Source organism: Crinia signifera, chromosome 4 (assembly GCF_055691185.1).
Source record: "Crinia signifera chromosome 4, ASM5569118v1, whole genome shotgun sequence".
Classification (NCBI taxonomy): Eukaryota; Metazoa; Chordata; class Amphibia; order Anura; family Myobatrachidae; genus Crinia; species Crinia signifera.
This window is the reverse complement of record NC_139220.1, coordinates 54,673,541-54,680,376: the sequence shown is the minus strand read 5'-3', so window position 1 is coordinate 54,680,376 and position 6,836 is coordinate 54,673,541.

Genomic DNA, 6,836 nt, shown 5'->3' with positions numbered 1-6,836 from the left:
TGTGACGTTCCCGCATTGGGAGGTATGCTCACAGTCTTTTCCCCATCCTCCGCAGGAAATGGCACAGAGATCTGTGACTGCTGCTTACTTTACTAAAGTAAGGCAGGAAATGTTATGCCATGATACACCAGTACCTGTGTGCGGTAATGTTGTTGTCTACATTTGTAGCACTTATACATGAGAAGACATTCTCTCTCATGCCGCACATTATATATGCCAAGCATAACAAACTGACAGAAGATATGTTCTCACCCTGACTTCACAGTGATTTGTTCATTATACAGTAGCTTCTACACTTGGGTCTATGGAAAAAAAAATTGGAGACATAAAGCATACCTCCCAACTGTCCCGGTTACAGCAGGACAGTCGCGCTAATTGGAGACTGTCCCAATGTCCCTTCCATGAATGTCAATGTCCCATGGACATTTGGGGTAACTGGAGATCTCTGCTGCTCTGCTCTGTGGTATTCACTGAAGAGATGCTGTGAGCAGTGTTCCCTCCCGCATGCACACAACTCAACGAGCGTGCGCACAGACATTACAGCAGAGCGCACAAAGCAGCACTGTTCCCTTTTGCAGTTGTGGACTCAATTAATGGTGTTTCACCCATTAACTACATTGTGTTCTGTGTTTTGAATGTTTAAATGTTTATTATTATTTTGAAGTAAAGTTAACACAAATGCTGAACGTCATTTTCCAGTTATATATAAGTGATGCACAAAAATGATAAATTTCCTTCCAAAGTTGCACAGCCAAAATCTTTTGCCGCACACAGCCTTCATAAAATTAGAGGGAACATTGGCTGTGAGCCTGTGCACTGCATCTCTTTAGTGCAGGGAAGATGGAGGGAAGGCAGGGAGGGAGCCAGGGGCCGCCTAGTTGTTAAGGGAGCACTGGGCACAACCTTTAAAAATGATAAAATAGGGGTTATGATGCTAGGCCATGAACCTTTTTAACCTAGGCCATACCCGTAGCTCTGCCCTCTTTGGACCAAATGGGGGATTGACAAAGTTGGGAGGTATGGATAAAGTACCAACCAATCAGCTCCAAACTGTCACTTTTCAAATACAGCCTGTAACACAGCAGTAAGGAGCTTGCTGTTTGGTTCTTTATCTCTCCACCTTATATTTCTCCATGGCTTAGTTGATAGACTCTTCGGCCATCTCACATTAAACAGTCTTTCAACAAAATGGTGCTTTATTTGTAAATGTGTTGTGTTAATGGGCAAGATGTATCAAGCTTTTAAAAGTAATATCATGAAGAGTAATAAACAACCAGCTCCAACCTGCCATTTTTCAAACCCAGCCTGTAACATGGCAGTTAGGAGCTGATTGGATGGTCATTTTTCGCTCTCCATTTTATCACTTGTTGAAGTTTGGTACACGTGGCCCAATGTATTTCATTGCACATAATGTGAAGACTTGAAAGGCATACACACTGGGCGACTTTGAGCTGAAAGCCGCTGAAAACAGCCTGTTTGAGGGGTTTTCAGCTCAAAGCCGCCCAGTGCGTATGCCCTGACGATGAGCGGTGAACGCTGCTGCACGCTCCTGCATCATCGCCGGGAAAGCCGCTCATCTGCTGGTAATACCAGCAGATCAGCAGTTTTGAGGAAGGCTTTGCATAGCTCTGCGCTATGCAAAGCCGTCCGCCCCCCCGCTGCTGGTGCCGGGCAGGGGGAAAGCGGTTCAGTGTGTATGCACTGAACGACTTTCCCCCCCAGTGATGATAGCGATCATCGCTGTCTATACACGCTGGGCAAAGTCGCCCAGTGTGTCTTTCAAAAATACTTTTTGAAAGATAGAGGGCCTAATATATCAGGATTGCTCATGGCTGACATAAATATTCTATATTGATGAAGTGTGACATCCCAGGGTGGGGTGCAGTGGCCTGTGACCACACACTCTAGTAAATACAAACACAGGGGGCCCAGCACTCACTACAACAAACTGACTCACCTTAACATTTAAATAATAAATTAAATAAATAATGGGGTTTTAGTTCATGAATTGATCAATGCATTTAAGCTTGCAGCCCATCGCCAATGGACCCCATTTCACTGCAAATATATATTTACACATATATATATATATATATATATATATATATATATATATATATATATATATATACAGTATATACAGTATATACAGTAGGGTAGTAAAATCCACATCACATCCGGCTATATACAATGTCGGGGTGCTCCATATAAAGAAATCCCAGGAGAGGAGATTAATTTGTAATAATGTACTCCAGTGAATAAACTGCAGAGGGCACCCAACACTGATGCAAATAAGAATTCTCTTTACTGAAGTCACAGCATGTATGTCAATGTTTCTACCCTCAACAAGTCTTTTTGAAGATTGGACAGGTCACACACCCATCCAACACAGAAATTAGTGAGATACACATTATATATATATATATATATATATATATATATATATATATATCCTGATGACGATGTTCTGAATTACATCGGAAACGTTTGATCACGAAACTACCTGCGTTTGACTGTTATTTATGACTCCAAGTGACGCTATCCCTTGCTGTACTAACGGGACCAGTGGGACATATATATAGGAAAAGTTCTTTTCGGCACTCTGTAGCTGTCTCCAGTATATTCAACTGGCCTAGGTGCCTTGCCAGGTGCTTCCGCACACACATACAGAGAGAAAAGGAGGTCACCGACACTCGTAGGGCTTAACAAGGCTTATATAATAGCGTGTCTGACATTCATCTGTTGTTAAGCCATACGAGTGCCGAGTGCCGGTGACCTCCTTGTCTCTCTGTATATATATATATATATATATATATATATATATATAGATATAGATAAATAGATAGATAGATAGATAGATAGATAGATAGATGACCTCCTCAAGGATCCGGTACTCCAGCTACCAACTGCAACTGATTGGGTGCCGTGAACAGCCTGAATCTGAATCTATCCACATAAGCATGTGCTTTTAAGGCTCCGGCACTCTCCAATAGCCCAAAAAAACGACCCGACAACGGGTTTTACAGTCAACGTTTCAGGGGTCTTTTATTCGCCTTTCGTCAGGTATTGATGTCCTGAGGAAAGGGGCGATTAAAAGACCCCTGAAACGTTGTATGTAAGACCCGTTGTCTTGTAGTTTTTTGGGCTATTGGAGAGTGCCAGAACCTTTGAAGCACATGCTTATGTGGATATACATACATACATACATACATACATACATAAGTGTCTCTTTCCAGTGCACTCACAGTAAATCCTTGTAATTGTTGCTGGGGTGCTACGTGCAGATGCCAGAACGGCTTGTACGAGAGTCCAAGAACAAGGCACTCACCAGACTTTTTCAAATGCAAAGGTACTTTTTATTCCTTAAAATGACTGCATAATATATATATATATATATATATATATATATATATATATATATATATATACCAGTGATAGAAATGAGATATGGCCCCCACTGCATGGAATGTTTTTGATGAATCATGTTTAGTTATGAAATAACACGTGACCAATTACTTATATTCTGTGAATTTAATTTACTATGTTGCGTTTTTTTCTCTATCACTATTGTCCTAGTACAGTTTCACAAAATGAAACAACGTCTGTGCTAAGAAAATACTGAAATGAATTCACGTTGGAGGTGACTGACGGTGTAAACAGGCTGCTGTTTTAAACCAGCACTTTCAGCTGTTCCAAAGTTGGAAACATTCTCTAAAATTACTTCCATATGTTTTAAATCATAATATTGGCATAATTTATGCAGACAGTGGTAAGAGGAGTAAAACTTTGATGTAATGATTGTTTTTAGCATCTTAGCTACAGATAGAGATAGGGTATCACTGCTCTGGCAAAGGCATACAGAAAGCCCTGCCTCAGAACTCACCCTACACTTTTATGTGCAATATAAAGATATCAGCTCTCTTCACTAATTATTAGAGATGTGCACTTATCTGTACCACTGAATACTAGATCCTGACAATTGCCCTTTGAACTGTACATTCACCTAACACATAAAAAGGTTAACCACTGACAGCTTTCATTAATATATAAAATGTTACGTAGTTAGTTCATAGTTGCCTACCCTCCTGCATTCTGCAGGAGACTCCCTGAAATAGCAGCAATCTCCCTCTCTCCCTCATTCGTTTCGCAATCTCCCTCATTTCACCTAGCCCACATTATACTGTTACATTTTTTTGGGGAAAAAAGGAATGAGAGATAGATACATTAACATTAAATCATCAGCACCATTTCCCAGCACTTTACCAAGTATAGTAACTCTTACTAACTGCTTTGGGGCTCATCTACATTTGGATATAAGTAATTTAAAATCACACACCCATGCTTCTAGGTGCCACGTTCACAATCTATTTTCACAATCTCTCCATATATGGAACTAGACACACCCTTTGGGTGGAGCATGACACACCCCCTCCATGGGGCACTTTGCAAAAATTATATTACCAACTATATTCTCCCTGAAACTAGTTTTCAAACATAGGCAAGTATGAGTTAGTTACTCCTTAATTATGTCAAACAGCAAACATGATTTTGAAAATTATTTTGCAGACACTGATGTTTAATCTGTACTAACATAGCTGAATAGGAGGCTAGATTATCTAGGTACGTTCTTTTTTCTATCAATGAAAATATGATGCACAATTACTGAAATTGTGAAAACTGCTAATTGATAAAAACAAGAAGTGTACTGTATATTTACATTTTGTGCCCACTATGTTGTATTAATTTAAACATCCCATCATCTTACCCATCCTTCTTCAGCATGTTCAACCTTAACACTTTAACATTATTACTATATAAACCTGAAATAATGACTCGGAGACTTAGGTTTGGCAGAAATTGTTAACTGATTTATTTTCGTAAATTTTTAACTAATTTTATTGTTTGAATTAATTGATTAATTAATGGTGGCCAAGAAAGAACGGCTATTAAACTAAACTCCACCCCAACTTCAAACGTAACTGGCCTAACTCATAACAAGCGGTATCCAACTCAACCTTGTTGTCTTGACTACCCACCCCTCCGGGTGAGGTCACTGACCCCGACACGGGTGTTACAGCAACAGGCCTAAGTCAATGAGAGGTGAGTGCACTGCACCGAAAACAAGCCATGTACGCAAAATCAACACCTAATATATAACTAATTTATTAAAACTGCCGTTCTTTCCCGCCTATCAGCTAACGCGATTAAAACCACCACCCACACAACGGTCCCAAAGGGGAGGGAGGGCGGGAGTTTCAGCAGGAAGAAGAGGAAGCCTCCTCCCCTTCCTGCTCCTTTATTCAGTTAATCCTAGCCAAACCCACTCATCCTATAGGATCCCTAAGTCACATGCCTATCAGTGATGACACGCAGCTGGGGATGTTTAACCCACTACATGCCTCTTGCAGGCACTCCGTTATTCGTAAATGAATAAGTATTGGCTACAATAACACATTGTGCCACCTAACGTATGGATTAGTGGTCTGTCCCTTTAAGAAATGCGAAGACAGATTAAATCGGCCTGGTGTTGGTACTGCCTGCCCTGTGTATATCAGAGTATTCTGCAATCACACACAAGGTCACACTTCTGGGAGAGCTGCTGTCATGACTCATGTCTTTTTTTCAATACTAAACAGCTATTTTATATATTTTCACTGTAAATAAGTACACATTGCCACAGGCATAAACTATCTGAAACGACTCATCAAAGCCAGTATTGCGCTATGCTCAAGATTTACTCAAAACAAAACCAAAGTTGACCGTTCTCTATCTGCAGTACATTAACATGTGGTGTTCCAGCACATAGTGCAAGCTCACAAAGCAGGTGTCAGTATCTCAGTCACTGCTGGCTGCATGTATAATAATATATATATATATATATATATATATATATTCCACAAGAAATAAAAAGGGGGCGCCTAATAGTTCATTATCATCACTTTTAATAAAATAAAATCACTACAATCATCAATGAATGCACGATGTGCGTACCACAATAATCATCAGCAGTGACCCAGAGACTGCAGCAATCGAGGTGCCGCAAGCTGTGCCGGACGCTGAGGCGAGCCATAGATCGGAGGGATCCATGAGTGCACTGAGGGGATGGTGGTAGCCAGATTTGCCAGTGTGGAAATATTTAAATCTTGTGGTATCTAGCCCACTGCTGATGATTATTGTGGTAAGCACGTCGCACTACATTGCTGATTTCAGCGATGTAATTTTATTAAAAGTGATGATAATGCACTATTAGGCGCTGCTTTTTTATTTCTTGTTGCTGTGGGTCCCGTGGGAATCGTGACAGAAAAAGGGAGTAGCGATCTTTAAAAGGACAAGTGCTTTTTTTCCAAGTCAGAGACTGTGGACAAGGGTACAACTACCATAGGTGTAGGGGTTGCAGCTGCTATGGGGCCCAGAGCTTAGAGGGGCCCACTTTGCCTGTCAAAGTATTGGGTGCTGTATACATTTTTCAGCATTAGGTGATAAATAGGGGCCCTTACAAACTTTTGCTATGGGGCCCATATCTATGTAGTTACGCCACTGACTGTGGACTAATTAAGCAGGTGCCAGTTCTTTTCACTATCAAATAATTTTTTGGCTACCTATTTTTTTTGTGCTGGCTTCTAATTCTACGCTATTTTACATTTATATGGCTTCAGCACTTCCCAGTTGATATATTTTTGTGTGCAAACTGCTCTCCATATATATATATATATATATATATATATATATATATTTATATATATATATATATATACATATATATATATATATATATATATATATATATATATATATATATATATATACTGTATATAGCATGTTGAATAAACCAATCA